At 33.9% G+C, this 21010-nt stretch overlaps 1 protein-coding gene across 1 annotated transcript in view; it reads left to right on the top strand.

The window, feature by feature from the left end:
* The first annotated feature begins 1009 nt into the window (after positions 1–1009).
* CALCRL (calcitonin receptor like receptor) overlaps positions 1010–21010 on the top strand; it is a 97783-nt gene continuing 77782 nt past the window's right edge. Inside the window, exon 1 of the mRNA XM_004601213.2 lies at positions 1010–1177. The gene's annotated coding sequence lies outside the window, so the exon portion shown is untranslated. The remainder of the gene's footprint in view (positions 1178–21010) is intronic.

Raw genomic sequence — 21010 nt, 5'->3', positions numbered from 1 at the left:
TTTTATAGTATTTATTACTCTACAGATTGTCAGCAGTTGAACTCTAAATGCAGTATAGTTTTTAGTTCATAATTATAACACTTATATGTACTTACTAAAAATAATTGTGTATACGTATGTATATATGTACATATATACATACATACACACAATTATGTCATATACCAAATAAAATTATTTTAAAAGCTGCAAGAGGGCTAGAGAGATAGCAGAGTGAGTAGGGTGCTTGCCTTGCACATAGCCAACACAGGTTGGATCCCTGGCATCCAATATGGTCCCCCAGCACAACTAGGAGTGATTCCTGAGTACAGAGTCAGGGGTAAGCCCTGAGCACCACTGGACATGCCCTCAAAACAACAACAATAGCAAAACCTACAAGATAAGATGTACTCATTTAATCAGTAACTGTGAGAATCTCATTAGGGACCAGCTTTATTTATCACAATTCTACAAATAACAGCTTGCTCATAGACTTAATCAATGGCAGCAGCTATTGTTTTCTTTATTTTATGAAGAAAAGCACATTAACTATAAAATCTTCTAAATGCTTTTCAAGTAAGATTAAACACACACACACACACACACACACACACACTCACACTCACACTCACTCACTCACATACATACACTCCCTTAACTCCTTTACTTCTTTGAGCAGTTGTATTCATGCTTCTCTCAAATTGCAGGAAACTCTGGCAAGTTATAACATAACTCAGTCAAGGTGAAAGCTAGCCAGTTTTGGCTGCTAACAATGTATTCATGTATTATATGATTTCTCTTCAGGCTGCTTCTTGCTCTAATCTCAGACCTCGGGAAAAGAGTTCTGCTTTCCTGGGGTATGCTATTTGAGAAAGAAAGTAACCTAACACTAACTGCAGGCGGGGTCAGAGTGATGTAACAGGAAGCTCTGATGTTTCCCTTCTGCTGCTGAGCACATACAATGTGACAACACTTCCAATCTATTCAGAACAACCTTCTCCCTCCAGCAGAGAGTGTCACCTCCTGCTTCAGGATCACGGAGCGCTGCTAACTGGACCTCAGCCCGCCGGCAGGATCACATTGCAAGGCTTTCACTCTTCCCCACCTTGCCTGGGAGTAAGTCTCTTCTGCGGTCTCTCAGAAAATCAAACTACATCCTAAGAATATTTCATCCACAATTTCTTAGGAGCTGTGTTGGGTAAGTACATTACTCAACCTAAACGTGTTTGTTCTGAGTAGTAGTCTCTTTGTAGTTTGACAATAATTCTATATAGGGTTTACTGACATTGAAATAATGTTGAGACAGAGTCTCAGTTATTTCACATATCAGAGAAACTACAGTGTATTAGCCCAAGACATTTATAAAATCTTTTTTTGCTGGGCAGCATTATGTATAATGCTGTTCTAGAAAATAAATAAGGCAAGCAATAAAAATCTAAACAGAATCCAAGGCATACTTAGGGAAAATATCTCAATCAGGGAACAATGCCTTTTAACATCAGATCCACTATTAGCTAAGCTTGAATTTTGACAGCTGGAAAACATTTTTCCCAGGAAGGGTCTTTAAATCTTACATATAATCAGCATTCTAAGAACAGGGTGAAACTACTTGGTGGTCTTAGAATCTCACTCTCCGTTGAATAAAGTAGAAAATTAAAAGCAATCGCTTGAATACTATGTTTGCCTTCTGTTTGCCTTTCACCTCTATTCACACAAATATTTCTAACTATTGAACTAATGGACAATTCATTGTTTGTTGTTTTCCAGATGTGTTTAAGATGCTTTTTTTTTTTTACAACCCTGAACGATTTCCTTTGTATTTGATCATGGGTTGGCCTAAAATGAAAACAATAAAAACAAGAAGCATCATCAAAGATTGAGACATTCTTACTTTAACTTTGAGTTTTAAACTATTTAACTAGAGAATGTCTTAATTTGGTATCTCTCTGCAAGGTTTTAGGGGGCGGTACAACATTAGAGAACTGTGGATAAAGAAAAGTAACAGATTTTCTAAACAAGCGAATCAGGTTATTAAACATAAAAATTTAAGTGTGTATTAAAATAATTTCCAGGATAAAACTTTCTGAAATGCTGTGATAAAACATCTGTTAGTGCTTCTTTCAATAGTACAGACTGTCCTTGACAATTTAAGAAACCAGCATCTATTTAATAATTTTTTTGGCATAGAAATATAACAAATTTGTGGCTAAAAAATTTAAGTATCAATTTAGGTTCAAATTATGTTGGTTAACATAATTTACATTATATATTTTCTGACCTAATGAAATTCCACTCTAGAAAATGTCCTTCAGTGAAGAAATACTGTATTTAGTCATACATAATCAAGTACGTTAATAGTGGACTGAGTAACTAACTAACTAACTAACTAACTAACTAACTCATTCTGAGTAACTTGGTAATTTTCTGCTCAAATTTCCTAAATATTTAAACTTGTCTGGAAGTTTCAACTAAACTTTATTAATATGATTGAAAAAACTTGGATGATTTTTCTATCTCTTTTTAGTCTTTAATTATATTGAATTCCCTGACATGTGTGTAAAACGGAAAATGTGTTTTTAGGCTATGACTTTGTAAATAGTCTTTAATTAGAGGAGGAAATGGAAAGAACATATTAAATGTCTAACCCAATACCATTGGTTAGTAACAATAAAAGGAGTCTTATTTTTATCATAGACTATTTCCTAAGAGGATGTGTTATATTAAATTTTTAATAAGAAACCCCCAATTTACTTAAATACTAACCCAAACCTCATACTTTTCTTTCATCATTTAATTAAATGTTTATAATAGTGTATTAATACTGTACTAATAGTTGGTTTGCAAGTTGGAAAAATGAGAGATAATGAATATTAAAGATTCACAAGAAAAGACCTTTTAACAAAGTAATTAAATGTTTGAAAGGAATTTGTAAAACATTGTTTGTCTAATGCTAAGCTAGTGCTGGAGCATCCATGCATGAGTTCAGCAAAGAAGAATCATTTCTTTTTCTAGAAATTTCACTATAACATCTTAAAAATCAATGCACAGAGTTCAAAGTCAATTATAAGTAATGTGGAATGGAATATAAAAATAAGTAATTATTATTATCTGAACAGAAAGGTGTTAATCAGCAACTTTAAGAAGAACTTTAAGTTAATCAGTTAACTTTAAGAAACCAAATATGCCTTTGGTTATACTGTTATTTTTTCCCTAATATATCTTAACACTAACAATATTATTTTACTATGTTGTAATTTTTAGAATATATGAACTATTCACCTAATTTAGAAAAAATGAGATGTAAAAAATGCTATTAGAAATCTATTTATCATTCTAAAATTATTGGGTGAATTACCAACGTCTATATTTCTTTTGATACCTGTGATACCATGAGGTTTAAATGAAGTCATGGATATGAAATTTTGAGTCTTCACACTTACTTCTACAGTTATTGCCACTAATATTTTCACAGCAAATTTCAGTCAGTAAAAATATGGAAATACTATTCAAATGAAAAGATAACTTCATCTCTTTTAGAAACATTCTTTGATGACATAGAAACTAATCAAACCAAGTAATAGTGTTATTTTATGCTTGTAACTTAGATTACATTTTGGAATCATTACAAAAATATTTTGCTTTTAATTTTTATCTCTATGGCTAAAATTTAATAATAACTTAAAATTTAATAATTATGTTCTCATTTAATAGAAAATTAAGAAAATAATTTCCAAAGAGTCAAACTTACAGATTTATTTCATACTCCAAGACGTATTCAAATGCAGCTTGAAAATCTAATTCTGTTTTCAGAAAAAAAGTTGACGGGTGTCAACTTTTCAGAAGACATATCTTTAAAGAACTTTATTTGAAATTATTGCTTTAGTCCTTATCTTTGTTTGGAATTCAGTGATTTTAACTCATTAACACAATTTATCATTGCAACGGAATTAGTGAAAGATAGCAAGTATATAACACTTCTTTGTTCTTGATTCAGAAAAACCATCAGCATATTCACTAAAGATAGAAAATTAGTACACAATCTCTTTAAATTGTTTGTGCTTGTGCTTTATTTTAAGTACATGCACATACTATTAATGTTTGTTATTTTTCAGGCAATTTCTTTTCTGTAGTTGCACAATTTAGATGTTGGATGATATTTCTAGACATCCTCTCATGTAATATCCAAAAATATTGTGTTTAAATTAGTGGAAAATTAACATTCACCAAAAAAAAAAAATCAGTGCTGCATGATAACCAAGTATCTCAATTTTCTTATATTTTTACAAAGACAAACAAGTCCACCCAATCTTTCATCATTAGCACTTATGCAACAGAGTATTTGAATATTTTGCATACTTTAATTTTCTTTTACCTACTTAATTGGTTTACATGAAGTGTAAAATTAAAGACATGATCAAGAGAAATCACTTTATAGTCAAATTTGGTACGCAATATGGATTTAGAGTGATTTAGTCATAAAACTTATTAGATTTGAGTAATTAAATAAAAAAGATGTAAGTGCTAGAAATAGGTATTTGTATGTTTCATTGAAACAAAATGGTCTCTAATGAATCCAGATTATTATTTTTATCTCTACTTTTTCTTATATTGCTATTCATCAGATTGGATCAAAAATATGCATTTATCCATGTATTGGTAATCTTAACATCAAATTGACAGTTTTGTTTGGTAAATTTTTTCTGAAAAAAATCTTAAAGACATAATATAAACCTCATCTCTTTTCATTAAAATATTAAAAAAAGAATCACTGACTATGAGTTGGGGGTCTGTGTTTTTTGGGCTCTTAGAATTATTATCAGATAAGAACTTAATATTTTGCCAGTTTCTCTTTTTTTGTTACATTAACTTAATTTTATTTTTGAAAAAAATAGCATTTAAATTAACACACCAATATATTATGATTTGTAAAAGTGGTCACAATAGTGTATATGTTTTAAAAATTCAAAAGTAGATTTATTATTTAACTCATTGTATAATTGAATGTATTTTTCTATTCTAATATGATAGAAAGAAAAATATCTCAATTTAATCCCCAAATAAGTGTAAATAGACTACTGATGCCCATGATTTTGAAGCTATGCTTCTATGCTTTATTGATGTTGGATGGATGGGACAATGTATTAAGATTAAGGTAAAATCAGGTCATAAATACAAACTCATGATTTCACTTAATACGAAATAAATTGAACTTTTTTTTGCTTCATCATCATCCCATTAATTGTCGATTTTCTCAAGTGGTCTCAGTAACACCTCCATTTGTCCTAGCCCTGAGATTTTAGAAGCCTCTCTGTACTTGTCCTTCCCAATTGTGCCTCATTGGAGGCTCTTTCAGGGTCAGGGGAATGAGACCCATTTTTGTTACTGGTTTTGGCATATGAATACAACCACGGGGAGCTTGCCAGGCTCTCCCATGTAAGCAGGAAACTCTCTGTAGCTTGCCAAGTTCTCTGAGAGGGAGAACTAGGCTATAAGATGTCGCTTCCGGGAGTTTAGTTTTATAGACTCTGGATGTTGGCCATTGATGGGTATTTTTGCTTAGCTAATAAAAATCTGATATAAATGTAACAAATTGAAATGTTGCAATAATCAATGTCTTAAAAAATTTCTTTCAATGAAATATTTTGGCATTATGTATTAAATATACCCATGTATCTTATTATGTAAGATAAAATATAATTTAATATAATTTATGTTTTTCATAAATGTTTAACAAATTGTTTGAAGTATTTCCTGGGATGAAGTACAGTTTAGATAGCTTCATGACATGAGTAGTGAATTAAATTGTTCAACAAAGTTTCATTCAACTCCTGTTGATTAAAATATTTTGGAACATTTTATTTAAGTGTATATTAAATTATATATTTCATATATAAAATAAAACATATCTATACACACATACACATTTATCTCCAGCCTTACCCTGTACCTTGATCTTATTAGATGAAATCTGCATTATTGGATAAGTCCCCGAATGTCCTAAAAAACAAATAACATGTGTGTTTGTGTGTGTGTGTGTGTGTATATGTGTGAGTGTGTGTGTATGAAGCAGGTGTCCCTCCTTTGCTGCAGTGCTTCCTTCAAATTTAGCCTTGGGAGGACCTTTCCACACTGCATGATCACAAGAACACCACTATTTAAAAATGTGGCTTTCTGCTCCTTAAATTATTCACCTAATTTCCTTGAAGATTTACCATGCACCATGATCATTATTTTCTCATATACAAGCATATTTTATTTCCCCGAAGGATTAAACATTACTATTTAGGAAACACTATCTTTGTAGATAAGAAATTCCATATATGGAGCTTACAGGTTCTCAGTAATTCCTAAATGTTCCCCCACTGCTAAGTGACAGAGTCAGACTTGAATTTTGATTTATCAGCTCCAGACCCATAACTATTCTGCCTTCCTCACTAGACTTTGTGCCCAGTGATTTGTGCCAGTTGATGTCTTGTGCCTGATAAGCCTCCTGGAAACTGTGCTGCTCCCAGAACCATGGGTTTAATTATGAGAATAAGCGATAGCACAGCAGGTAGGGTGTTTGCCTTGCACGCGGCTGACCCGGGTTTGATTCCTCTATCCCTCTCGGAGAGCCCAGCAAGCTACTGAGAGTATCCCGCCCACACAGCAGAGCCTGGCAAGTTCCCTGTGGCGTATTCGGCATGCCAAAAACAGTAACAACAAGTCTCACAATGGAGATGTTACTGGTGCCCGCTCGAGCAAATTGATGAACAGTGGGATGAGAGTGCTACTCTTTGGTTGAAACAGAGGTGGAGTAAATAACTTTTTTTATCCCTTGCATTTTTATCCCAATGACTGGAGTTTGCACACACACCTGACCGTGGTATTTGCACAATTATAGTTGTGTTGCTGATGGAAGTCACATATCATGTGGAACACACTTTGCTTCATATGGGCTCACTAGGATAAGCAATCTTAATTTAGGCAAATAAATCACTATGGTGAATTCTCACACATGTTCTTCCTGTCCATGGGACACATACTTCTGTTGAAGTATGAGTCAGTTGAGTGGTTTGCCAAGGGTTGCATTCATCTCTGTGTTGCTTATACACACCTTGGTGTGGATTTACCAGAAACCACTTGTGGTAGTAAGGGTTGCAGACTGCGTGGCTGCAAAGCTCCATCAGGGTTCCAGGAATCATACTTGACACACCTGGGGGCTGGAGCAATAGCACAGCAGGTAGGGTGTTTGCCTTGCACGCGGCCGACCCAGGTTCGAATCCCAGCATCCCGTATGGTCCCCTGAGCACCGCCAGGGGTAATTCCTGAGTGCAAAGCCAGGAGTAACCCCTGTGCATCATCAGGCGTGACCCAAAAAGAAAAAAAAAAACAACCATACTTGACACACCTGGACCACTGGAACTCACTAGCAAGTCAGGTATTCTAAACCCTAGTACTATTCTTCTCAGCTATAGATTAAACAGTCTCAGGTTTTCAATTTAGTCCATTAGTTTATGTGCTCAGTAAAAAATGATTCCATTCTGGTTTTGTGTCTTATTTACATATCAATGGCAAAAACATAAAGACAGAAAAGCCACAGTAAAATATAAGCTATATTGTACAAATATCATTTAAAGGATTTTGACTCACCTCATATGAATATATTATTAAGTGCTTACAGTTTCTTTTCATGTATAAAATAAAAGTGATACTCATATTACCTGATAGGGTTTTGTGCAAAATCATAAAACAATAGTTAGAAATTCATTTCACTGTTTGACACTAATAGGTGTTCAACAAATATGAGTGTCCATAATAAATATTGTTTTGAACTGAGCTGAAGACATGTTTCTATACAAAAGCTCATTCCAATCAATGTATATACAGAAATATGAGTACAACATTTTTATAATACTGAAAACGTAAACAAGTATTATTTTAGTTTTCAGACAAATCATACTTTTGCCATCATATGAAATATGCCTGATTTTAAAAAAAGCTTAAATCACATTCTTATGGAAATTGAGTGCTGAAAGGTGTTTTCAATATTAACAATTTCCATAAGCATATTAGCTAGAAACACATTGTATTTCTTTACTTTTACACAGGCTATTCAGCAAAGCACATGGTATGTTCAAAGAATCTTCATTAACATAATCTTTGATTTAACTTATGTATTGGTTTCTTCTTCAGTGTGTAATTGTGCACAGTATATTATTAGACCTCTTATTGATATTGTACAAAATTAAATTTAAACTCAATCTCTTCAGACACAAGATAATTTTCCTATTTCACTTTTATTAAAGCAAATTTAACATATTTAAATATATTTTGTAGACTATAGTGTATTAGAGATAAATTTAAATGTCTATCAACAAATTTCTAACACTATCTATTAGACTAACTGCAAAGCCTCAAAAATAGATAAACTTTAACAATGACAGAACTAAACTCGGTTTGCAAATTTATAATTTTTAGGTGGCCATCTTACTATTTTACTTTTTTTTTTTTTTTTTTGCTTTTTGGGTCACACCCAGCGATGCTCAGGGGTTACTCCTGGCTTTGCACTCAGGAATTGCTCCTGGCAGTGCTTGGGGGACCATATGGGATGCCAGGGATCGAACCCAGGTCGGCCGTGTGCAAGGCAAGCGCCCTACCCGCTGTGCTATCGCTCCGGCCCCTTTATTTTTCTTAAGTATTATTTTTTTTTTAATTTTATGCAAAGGAACCTATGAATTAGGATGCTATTCCTAAATAGGTATTCCCATGTTGGTTTGGTTTAAGATAACTTTTTCTAAAAATGATTTGTTACTTTAAATTTTGTGAATGATGACCTATATAGAGAATGTAATTAAAATATAAACAGTAAAGCTTGTATCACGAGATAAATAAAAACTAGTCTACTTTCTTAGGAGCTTGAATTTTTATATATTTTTATATATTTAAAATTTTTATGTATTTGATGAGTTTTATGAACTTTCCCATTTCCATGATGAGAATGCTAAGCTCTTAAAATTTAAGAGCTCTTAAATATTCATTTACAATCCTGCACTAATTAATTCAAATGAAAATTATCTTGTGTGATGAAATATTATATGCATATATTTTAATCACCTCAGATTTTTATAAGTGTTTGAGCATTCAAAAATCTGGCATAGACTTCAAAACAAATGGCTAATAAGATTGTATCTTGATTAAACAAGTCTGTATGACTCTAATAAATAAGATAATTAACAGGTAGAATCTATAATTGGTGAGCTCCCATTTGCTCTTCTCTCTTTACTTATGCTGGGTTCCTCACACACGCCTGCCTAATTCACATAGTACTTTAACCCATGTGCCATAGAAATGCTTTCTGGACTCAAGTGGCTAAAAGCAGCTTGTTTTCCAGTATGGCATCTACCATATATGGTTCCCTGAGCACTGCCAGGAATGATCTCTGAATCTCTGAGCTTAGAGCCAGAAGTAAACTCTTAGCTCCACCAGGGGTGTTGCCACAAAACCAAACTAAACAAACAAAATCTGTTTTCATTGCAGTATATTTTGTATGGGAAATCTATTTATACAAAAATACATGTTGAGTACAGTTATATTTGAACTCATATGCCTGTGCTGTTATTGCTATTATGTATTGGGGTGGTTCCAAGGCCTAAATAGCATAATCCCCCATTTAGTAAGGACTCAGAATGGGCTTGGTCCTTAAAGATAAGATAAAGATAAAGATAAGCAAGACAGCAATCCCCCTTTTCTGGATAATATCAGTTCCACTCAATCCAGTGTGAGCCAGTGCAGATTTAAGAATTCAGCCTATACTGCTCTCTGCCACTCTGATTTTTGTCTTGTCACAAAATTTAGACTGGAATATCTTAAGGAAGTTTTTTTGTCCCACTAAAGTGACAAAACCTGATAAATCAGATTGGTTTTTGTTTTTATATTTGGAAGCCTAGTGTTGGAAAGAAAACAGAAAAATAACTTGAAATAAAGAACAATCTAATGGATTCTACATAATTGACAATTTTATATGTTTTGCTTAACATATTATAAAATACCTTCTTTCAGCTGCTAATATCTCTGACATTTTTGTACTTTAAAAGAAAGATTTACTCACACCTTCGCCTGTTGTCAAGATCCCAGTTATATATCAGAACTTTTTTTATTTTCAGGATGAAAAGAAAATTATGCTTTAGGAATACAGCTCTAAAGTGTATTTGGTTTTATTAATTTGAGTGGAAAGACCTTTCAATAGGCTAATATTTAGGTCTTAAACAAACCAGGGGGAGTAAAACCTACAAACAGTTTTTATAAATTATGTTCAATACTTAATTAATTGCCTCACAATTACTACTTTTTTAAGGAAATTAATTTCTTTGCATGCTATTAAAGGTGTCTTATCATAAATAGATAAGAGTCTGTTTTTCATATTCAATAGTTATCCATTTCATGAAACAGATTCTGTTTCTTATCTTCAAGATAAACATATCAAGATTAATAGAGTTTGTACTAGAGTATTTTATAACTTAAACATCCTCCAAAAATTCACTAAGTGCATGTTTTTAGAGCAACTCTGAAAACTGAGTTTGTTCTTCAAGTTCTCAAGTGTTACAAATCCAGAACCATTAAAGACTACATATTTAGGTTTAAAACCCTCTGGATTCTAGTACCTTAGAAGATTTTATGTTTAAAACTTTGAATCTTGCTGAGGCCAAAAAGATAGTACTGTAGGTAAGGCACCTTGTGACAGACCTGGGTTTGATCTAACTAATCCCATATGGTCCCCAAAATCCCACCAGAAGTGGTTCTTGGTGGGATTTGGGGAACCATATCCCCAACCTCTGGTGAAGTGGTTCCTGAGTGCAGAGCCAGGACTAATCCCTGAGCATCACCAGGTGTGGGATCTCCCCCGCTCCCCCAGAAAACAAAACAAAACAAAAAAAACGTTTTTAAATGTTGCATGTAGTTTGTGAAGCAAGAGACTTGATTATATAAGTCTAGTTCATAGGAGACTCAGCTCAGTGTGATGAAGACGGTTTTATTAAGTCTAATTATGATGTGGGTCTTGAAACAGCATGTATGTTTATTTGATTGCTTGGGGGCATACTCAGCAGAACTCAGGGGTTACCCCTAGCTCTGTGTTAGGGTGGTGATTTCCAAAGGTGTTTGAAGAGAGATGTGGTGTCAGGGATTGAACACAGGAATCTTGCATGCAAAACTTGTGTTCAATCCATTGAGAAATCTCACTGACCTGCATAAACTTTATTTTTAAAAGTAATTTTTATGTATATTACTCTATTCCAAATTATCCAAATTATTTAGACTTTAAGGATTGTTTTATATCTTAGTGTTTATTTTCTCCTGTATATGATTGCATAATTTATGACTACAGAAAGAGAATTACCTATAGATATAATGTATAAGCTTTTATGTCGGGATAGTTGAGTTGCCACAGTATAGTAATTCTAATTTAAATCATTTATAATAAAATTAAGTTTCAATAATGAATATAATTTACAATTCATGTTAACTTCTTGATTCTAGATTACAAAATTAAAGAAGATATGCTTGTTTGAACTTGTTAACTAAGTAATTTTCTACCTCTATCCTCTTTTGAATTTTTATCATTTTTATCAGAGTGCTGTAATCTTTATTTGGGGCCCAACTTCCTGGAGTTTAGATTTCACTGTCTGTTTTCTGGATCTTTTACCTTCAGACAAGCTTATTTCTTTTGAGAGGGCAGAGGGATGGACCACACTCTGCAGTGCTCAAGAGTTACACCTAGATCTCTGCTTAGGCCTCACTTCTGGTGGTTTTCAGGCCGTCATATGCAGTGTCAGGATAGGTGCCTTTCTGTGTACTATCTCTCCAGCCCAGAAAGGTTTATTTCTTGCTAGTATCTTTTATAGCAGTCTGAATAAACTTAAAGGAAAGTAAGCACACGGTTTAAAAGAGGATTACAATTGTCTTTATCATCTGGGAGACAATTTACAGTGTGGGCCACACCTGCTGATGCTCAGAAGTTACTCCTGGCTCTGAGCTCAGGAATTACTCCCGCCGGGGCTTCAGCAACCGTATGGGATACTGGGGATAGATAGAATCTGGATCTGCGGTGTTTAAGACAAAGGCTTTACCCACTATGCTACCACACCAGCCCATGGATCAGACGTCTTGCATGTGGGAGGCTGTAGGTTTCAACCACGTTACCATAGGCTCCCCCAAACATCATTGACTGTATGTAGCCTTGGTGGCACCAACTTTACCTGGCTCAAGCAGCAAATAATTAGGCACTACCATTGAGCCAACAGGTCTTACTATCAGTGTTCTCCATAGACCAGAATGCTACCGGGAAACTGCCCACCAGCAACTTATCCATGGGTTCCTTTCAATGAACAGGGAATGTTCTTTCAGTTATCCATATAAGTCCTTTAGTCCACTGTAGTATCTATTCAGATATAATCCATTTAGGGTCTTTCCCTAACCTTTAGTTAAAATCAGCCCACAGTGGCACTACCTCAACCCTTTTGTCTGTCTTGATTTCATTTTTTCCTTGCTTCTTCCTATCACATCAATAGTCTTGTACCAAACCATCTACTATAATTCACCGATTTTCCATGTAACTGCTTATTATCTGTTCATATTGTCTAAGCTTTGTATGTATGATCATTTTTGTCATTTTATTTTTTCACAAAATATCCTGGGACTCCAGATGAACACCCAGACATAATAGGCACTTGAAACTAGCTTAACAAATGATTAAATGAGCAAACATGTTTCTTTATAGCAGTCCACAATTCACAGATAAATACCAGCTATTCATTTCCTAGGTAGTGTGCAATAGAAGTTGGAGTTGAAATTCTCAAGGTGTTAGAATTGCTGTACTTAGCCAAAGAGAAAATAATCAGAAACGAATTAACATTTTGTTATTCTTAGGTCAACCAAATATTTATTCCTTCACTGCTTTTGTAAGGAAAATAAATTAATAAAAATACTTTTTAAAATGTACTAGTATTCAGGTTTCACTAAATTCCTAGGGTGACTTTTCAGACCAGAATAAATGAGAAAGTTGATCAGAATTTTAACACAAAATGTTGAAGCATTCCCCCAAATGACCAACCTCTGGTGAAGTTGGCAGGACTTACTGTTGAAACTGGCAAATTTTCCAACTCTTGTCTCCCAACAAAAGTCTTACTCTATTACTTATTTCCTTCCTAGACAACAGCTCTGAAAAAGTCTGCCTATGAAGAAAACAAAAGCTTATAACTGGATTTTAGAGTAGATTAATGTTTTAAAATGGCATAGAGAAAATTTACAGAATACAAATACTGACATACAAGCATGTGTTCCCTAAGTCCCTTTTTTGGGGGGATACAGATTAACTGGCATTGCCTTGTCTATTACTCCAGCCCCTACAATTTTTGTATTCCAATATGAATCTGTTTGATAACTGATAAGGTACTTATTTGTTTATTTATAATTATTAAAATTTTATGTTGATTGTAAATATTCATAGATAATTCCAAAAGAAAGCCAACTGTCATTGGATTTTCATTTTATTTTTACAAAAAAAGGATATATCTTTGTTGATACAGTTTTTCACCATTGCACAGTTTTAGAAGTTTTCTCATATTAAAGGCAAAGAATATTTTTTTAAACATGATGTTTTTCCAGAGACTTAAAAGCGAGCTCCCAGAGGTGGCTGTGCTATATCTTATAGCCCACTTGTCCCTCTGGGAGAACCTGGCAAACAACCGGGAGTTTCCTGTCCACGTGGGAGAGGCTCGAAAGGTCCCCATGGTGTATTAATATGCCAAAACCAGTAACAAGCTGGGTCTCATTCTCCTGACCCTAAAAGAGCCTCCAATGATGCATTGTTTGGAAGTACGAGTAGAGAGAGGCTTCTAAAATCTCAGGGCTAGGACAAATGGAGACATTACTGAGACTGCTCGAGAAATTCGACGATCAATGGGATGATGTTGATGATGATGATGATGTTTTTGCACTAAACAATGATACATTTATAAGACATACAATGGAATTTCACAAAATATGACCACTAAATTGATGAAGCTTGCAAGTTATTGGATTTTCTCTTTGCATTTGAGGCTCACATAGTTATATTTTAAAATAAACATTTTCTAACTTTCTGCTTACCTAAAAATATCATAGTTGAATTTTTAAAGCCTGGATATGTGTTATACTTAGACAAATATCTTTTCCTTGAAAAAATACTGATTTTTTTCAGTATTTTTTCAAATATATTAGAGAAAATATGTATATAAAATGTGTCAAAGTTGTAATTTTACTATCTTCCAACATCACTGTATCACTGTATCACTGTCATCCCATTGATCATCGATTTGCTCGAGCTGGCACCAGTAATATCTCCATTCGTCCTAGCCCTGAGATTTTCGCAGCCTCTCTTTACTCATTCTTACCAGTGGTGTATTTTCCAACATATCATCTAATAAAACACTGACTGGTCTTTAAACCATAAGAAATAATCTAGTTGGCTCAAACAATGCTCTATTCTAAATGAAAGATTTCTCAAAGCACAAAAACAAATTTAAAGTAGGTGTTTCTTATTGCCATCCTTTACTATGCCTTTGCTCTTGACTTTGTTTTTCCTCTATTTGATCTGATAGTTTTCAAAAAGTTTATTCATAATGAAAGTCCCATTGTAAAACATAAATGATAATAATGCCCTATCAATGAACTGTGTTTTAAAAATTACCTGAATTCAAATTACTTTTGGTATTTTTATATGTAGCATGAAAACCCAACACAATATAGCATATTATCTTTGTTTTTGATTACTTGCAATAGATGATGATGATGATAATAAACTGAGACCAAAAGTACTTTTCCAAAAGTCAAAAGAATGACAATTTCCAAACTAGATGATCTCAAATTTATCAAAATTGATAAACTTCATAAGAAAAAGATTATGGAATTTTGAATTGTTACTCTGCACTTAAAATCTGAGTGCAAACAATAACTAATTTCTCACAGTGAGCAGACTCTTCACATTTATTCAAACTGGTACTAGTCTCTACAGTGACAAATGGATATTCCCTGGAGTCCTATTTAGAAAAAAGCAATGCCAAAATATTTGTTCACTCTCATCTAGATTCAACAGAGGTATCACCTATACTTGAGCCTTTCTAATCAAGTGTACTTGTAGGATGAAGAGTTATTTTGAAGTTCATTAATTATCTAGTGTTAAGTAAAAAAAATTGCTGTCAATTAAAGAGTTTCAGAAATTGTAAAAGTCATTCACTACAATTGACTATCAGGTAGTGAATTAAAAATATAACATAAAATTTCTATCTTTGCAACTATTCTTTTGTAGGCTTGGTTAACTTGACAATAAGTATCTATCTATTCTGACTCATAATGTTAGGGGCATTACTAGTTAGCCCATTGAATAAAACATAGCTGTAATCTAGTTTATAATTCATGATGCTGCCCACAAGCAAATGCTCTCAATAATCCTCTAATTAGTTCTATTTAAATTAATTTCTCTTTGTAATCAAGCCTTCATCTCAGGTGTTCTTAAAAGAGTGAATGTGCTTTTCATGTTTACGTGTATCACATATTTTGATTGTGTATTTTTGTTTTTTGCTTTTTGTGTCTCACCCTGTGATGCACAGGGGTTACTCCTGGCTTTGCACTCAGGAATTACTCCTGGCGGTGCTTAGGGGACCATATGGGATGCTGGGAATTGAACCCGGGTCGGCCAACATGCAAGGCAAATGCCCTACCCACTGTGCTATCGCTCCAGCCCTTGATTGTGTATTTTAAGATACAAAATTCAACACTTTTGTAGATTATAAACTCTGCTTCCAAGGAGCAAATTCAGTATAGGAAAATAGTATCTGATCTTTTTTTTTTTGAGATATGGGCTTGGTTGTAAAACATAATACCATATTTTTTACAGGTCTAGTGACTGGTATATGGCAGAGTTTAGTGTTCACTCTTACATAAAACTGAAAAAGAAAGAAGTATGTTTAAATATGAAGTGCAATCAGAAGAGAATAAAGAAAATTCAAAAATTCTCATTTATAGAATACATATATATATATAACTTCAAGAATGTAATTTATGTAGTAAATTTTGCTTACTAAGTTAAAAAGAACCACTATAAAGCAGAGAGAGAGATGACATTGACAGTAGAGGAAACCAGAAAAAGAAAAGGGGAGTGAAGAGAATAAAGAGAATAGAGCAAAAATAAAAGAAGAAGCTATCTGTCTCATGTGCTGGGGGAGAAGGCAGCTGAGATAAAGGAGTAGCCAATAAGTCAATGATGGTTGTAGGAATTGCTCAGGATGGGAGTTGTGCTGAGTATAGACTAAGGACCAAACATGATGGCCTCTCAGTATCTCTACTGCAAACCATAATGCTCAGAAGTAGAGAGAGAGTTAAAAAGGAAAGTGCAGGGGTGAGGTAGGGTAGGGATGGCGGGAGGGATACTGGGAACATTGGTGGCCTTGGTGGTGGAAAGTGTACACTGGTGGAGGGATGAGTGTTAGATCATTGTATGACTGGTACTCAGTCATGACAGCTTTGTAACTGTATCTCATGGTGATTCGATAAAAAATAAATAATAGAATAGGTTATAAAGAAGATACTCTGATTCAACAAGACACATTTTATTTGCCAGAATGGTTAGGAAATAAACATTCAGCACGGAATCAGCTTAATTGAGATGTGAAGGTATTTTGCATACGTGGTCATGTACAAAAGTTGGTATGCAAATGTCTTCCAGCTGCTTGGTCTAAAATTCAGGCTAGGAAAAACACAATTTGCTCTTTTGTTTGAGAAAATGGGGTTGGTTGTTAAGCAAACAGGGGGTATTCTTTGATAGTTTATCAGAGGTGAGGAGTGTATGTGAAGAAACTATAGGGGACAAACACTATCTCCAGGGTGGTAAATAGTTCTTTAGTCACAATAATGACTACTTTCAGAGCAGGGTTCACAAAGTATAACTTACTGGAAAGTCTTTATCAATTTGAGACAGAATCTCAAAATATAGCTCCAAAGTTGGCCTTTCTTAGTTATGTTGTATTTAAAGCAGAAAAACTGTGTAGTACAAATCAAACTATTAAGCTTAGTCTAGGGATGACTCACCATACAGAGGGTGATGTATAAATGACCCCTGCCCTAAAGAAAAGGACTTCTCTTTATTGGACTCGGGATATTGTATAAATAAAACATCATAATACAAGTTAATATTTAAAATAATAAAGCAGTAAACAAGGCATATGTTTAAAGCAAGAGATTTTTCTTTCTAAATAATGAGCTAATATGCATAAATTAGCACTGAGTTATACATAAAGAACAAGACAAATATGTTAGTTTCTTTTTTTATTTGGGGAAACCTTAATTTTATTACTTTGAGGCACATTTTTCCTATTGAATCATCCTACTTTACAAGTCTTAAGAACATGCTAAAATCACAAACACTATTTTATTGACCGTTACTCTTTCATAGGGTTCTGGGGTAAACAAAAACACATACATACACATGCATACATATGGAGGACTTACATGGTGTTTTATTTAATTCTTCTAGAATTTCCTGAACTGCAATTGTAAAATGTTAAGTGTTTAAGTTGTACATAAAATTATGACAACATAAAATATTAAAGAGTTTAATCTTCACAATATTTGCCAAGGAAAGTAACATTTCTAATTGGATCAGTACTGTGTAGGACAACTCTCTCTCTAAACCATTGCACTCATCTATTCCAAATACATTGCATTTACACTTTTTGTTCTTAAAAATTCACAAGCATTACATGATCCCAGAATATAGAGCCATACTTCTCAAATAGTTCTACAAAAAAACTTATATATAACGTTTAACAATCTCATATGAGGTTATTGACAGCATAAATATACTTTCAAAATAGATACATAGACCCAACCCAGTTTGTCAATGATTTCCTTCCTTAATGCAGCCTTACATATGTCCACTAAAGTAAAAAAAAAGTATCCAATTTGCACCAATCACTGTCTTGCTTTGCTTTATGACTCTACTACATATATCTTTGTTTCTCAACAATATATTGTCTAATTTTGCTGTGTTTATTTTTCTTTCTGTGAAAGAGGAATTATTCTGAATACAATCTTTGAATCTTTATTTCTTTTAGTTACTTTTTGTTTTGAAGATGTTTCAGAGTTATTGTATTGCTTAGGTTCTTTTCACTGTTACAATATATTATAATATGAATATATTATACATGCTGAGAGCCATTTGGAAGGCTTTGTCCTATGTTTTACTATTACAAATAGAGAAGAAATGAAAATAGCTTATTACATACAAATTAATGTACATACATCTGTTTTCTTAAGAAACCTACTTGCAGGGGACAGAGTAATAGTACAGCAGGTAGGGCATTTGACTTACTTGCGGGCAAGCCAGGTTTAATCCCGGCACCATATATGGTCTCCCGAGCTTGCCAGGAGTGATTCCTGAGTGCAGAGCAAGGAGTAAACCCTGAGCACTACCAGGTGTGTACCCACATCTTCCCAGAAATTAAATTTTAAAAAAGAAAACATACTTGCAAACTGATTTCAGGGTCCTTACAATTCAAAGTGATTACACCAATTTATACTCACTCCTATAAACAGTGTATTAGGTTTTCATTGCACCAAGTCTTTTCTACTATGTTTTTCTATTGTTGAGATTTTTTTAATTTTTGCCAGTCTGGTGGGTGGAACATAGTACCTCATTGTGGTTTTAATTTGCATTAGCCTGATTATGAATCACAAAAAATTTGTATGTAAAATGAATTAAAATTTTCCTTCCTCTCAAACATTTGTTTCTAATTGGGTAACAATGACTTGACATTTTAAAACTATGGTTAACCCATTTTTTACTTGTATTCATTTAAGAGAGGGACTAACTCACTTCAGTTAGATGGTTCAGAGAAAGGAAATAGGTCTTACTGCTTTAAAAGTGAGTAGCATTTCTTTCAAAGGCAGAGTAGCATTTCTTTTCACATACTAGGAGACAGAATGATGAAGCCTAGAATCAAATCTCTGACTTTTCACTTCCCTTTCAAAAACCTCAAGAAATCCCATCAAAACCCCTTTTTAAATAAAGGAAGAATACAAACAATTATATTCCGATGTCTGTGTATTTTTAAGTAGACAATATTTTAGAGAAGTTTTTGATTTGCAGTAGAATTAAGCAGGAAGTCCAAAAGATTTTTCATACTCTCCTGTCTCACTCTTCCACCATATACCTCCACCCCACATCTATCAGAGTAGACAATTTATTATGATTGATAAATATACATTGTCCGTGATTACTCCAAATGCATAAATTTTCCTTAGTTTCATTCTAAGTGGATAAATTCTATAAGTTTGAATACATGTATAATGGCCTTCATTAAGCAGTGATCAAGGTAGTTGGGTCACTTCTGGCAATAATTTACCAACTAGTATACTGGCTCAAGTTTGTTGATCAGGTGTTCTTCAGACCCATTGGTAAGATGCTTTTTTGACCCAGTGATGTTGGTGGCCACCAGGGTGACATTCAGTGGTGCTATGAGGGGCAGAGGTCAAACTCACAGCCTTGCGCACAGAAAGTATTATTACCAGATTTGTAGACTATCTTCCTGGATCTATTGTGTGTTTTCCTTCATATTTTGAATATTAAATATTATTTATGTAGATAAAAATTATCCTGTTATATTTAGTAGTGTCGAACCCGGGCCGCCTGGGTGAAAACCAGGAATCCTGGGGCTGGAGTGATAGCAGAGCGGTTGGGCATTCGCCTTTCACGCGGCCAACCCAAGTTCGATACCTCCCCTTTCGGAGAGCCCGGCAAGCTACCGAGAGTATCGAGCCCAAGCGGCAGAGCCTGGCAAGCAACCCGTGCTTATTGGATATGCCAAAAACAGTAACAATAAGTCTCTGAGAGACGTTACTGGTGCCCACTCAAACAAATCGATGAGCAATGGGATTACAGTGACAGTGATTTAATAGTGCTTTTCTGCTGTCTTAGAAATTATTTACTGGAGCTCTAGGGGGCAGCTCAGAGGGCTGGATGCTCTGCAGTTTAATCCCACTGATGTTCTGCTCTCCCAAGCATCACTGGGAACAGCCCCTTACCATTGGTTATGACCCTACCCCAAAACTTATTTTACATATATATATGAGATATATGAGATATATATAAGAAATATATATCTCACATATATAACCATAAAAGGCACTAGAATTTGTTTCATTGTTTCATTTACATAATACTTCTTCAAAGCTCTGATTTCCTCTTTGTTTCTTTCTTTATATTAGGTATATTTTTTTCAACTTCTTATGCTTCACCATGGGAACACTATTGTGTATATATTATTGCATGACAATTATTGATCTCACAGAAACCATTGTCAATAATTCAAAGATCATTATTAGGAATAGAAGAAAATTAACAATCTATAAATGTGATACCAATAAAACCCTCTCTTATTATAGCATTAATAATTTGCAAAAGTGGATTTAACAAATTTGAAGTTTTATAATGTAGACAATTTGTTAAATGTAAATCAAAATAAATGGGTTTATACTGTATCTGGCTTTTAACATTAGTTTTACTCTGAAAGACTACATAAACCACATTTGTGTATATAAAAATATCTGTTTAATAGTGGGCAAATCGAACTTGTTAGTAATATTCTATGTTCAGTGAGAGTTAAATCATATAACTGACATGATGTAGCCTTTAATTTCCCCCTTTTACAAGGTCTATGTCACTCTTTCCTATAGTTTACTCCAATTTGATCACTTGACCCTCTTTCCGCATTTTGTAACTGTTAACTTTGGTCTCACTGTAAAGCCATTGATTGAGTCATTCCATCTTTCCAGAAGAAGCTTTCTCCCAAATATATCAGGACATCCAACAGTTTATACAACAGAATTCTTGAAAATGAGCAGTCATCTTCTCCCATTGTTGTTTGTGTGTGCTTCTTAATGTTCTCATTCTTAAGAAATAAGATGCTGGCAACAGTGTTCTTGGTTCCTTGCAGATTAGCTTTGTGGTCACCTAAAC

The sequence above is a fragment of the Sorex araneus genome, chromosome X (assembly GCF_027595985.1).
Source record: "Sorex araneus isolate mSorAra2 chromosome X, mSorAra2.pri, whole genome shotgun sequence".
NCBI classification, from domain to species: domain Eukaryota; kingdom Metazoa; phylum Chordata; class Mammalia; order Eulipotyphla; family Soricidae; genus Sorex; species Sorex araneus.
The sequence above is the reverse complement of the archived record's forward strand: the minus strand, read 5'-3'. Positions and strand labels throughout refer to the sequence as shown.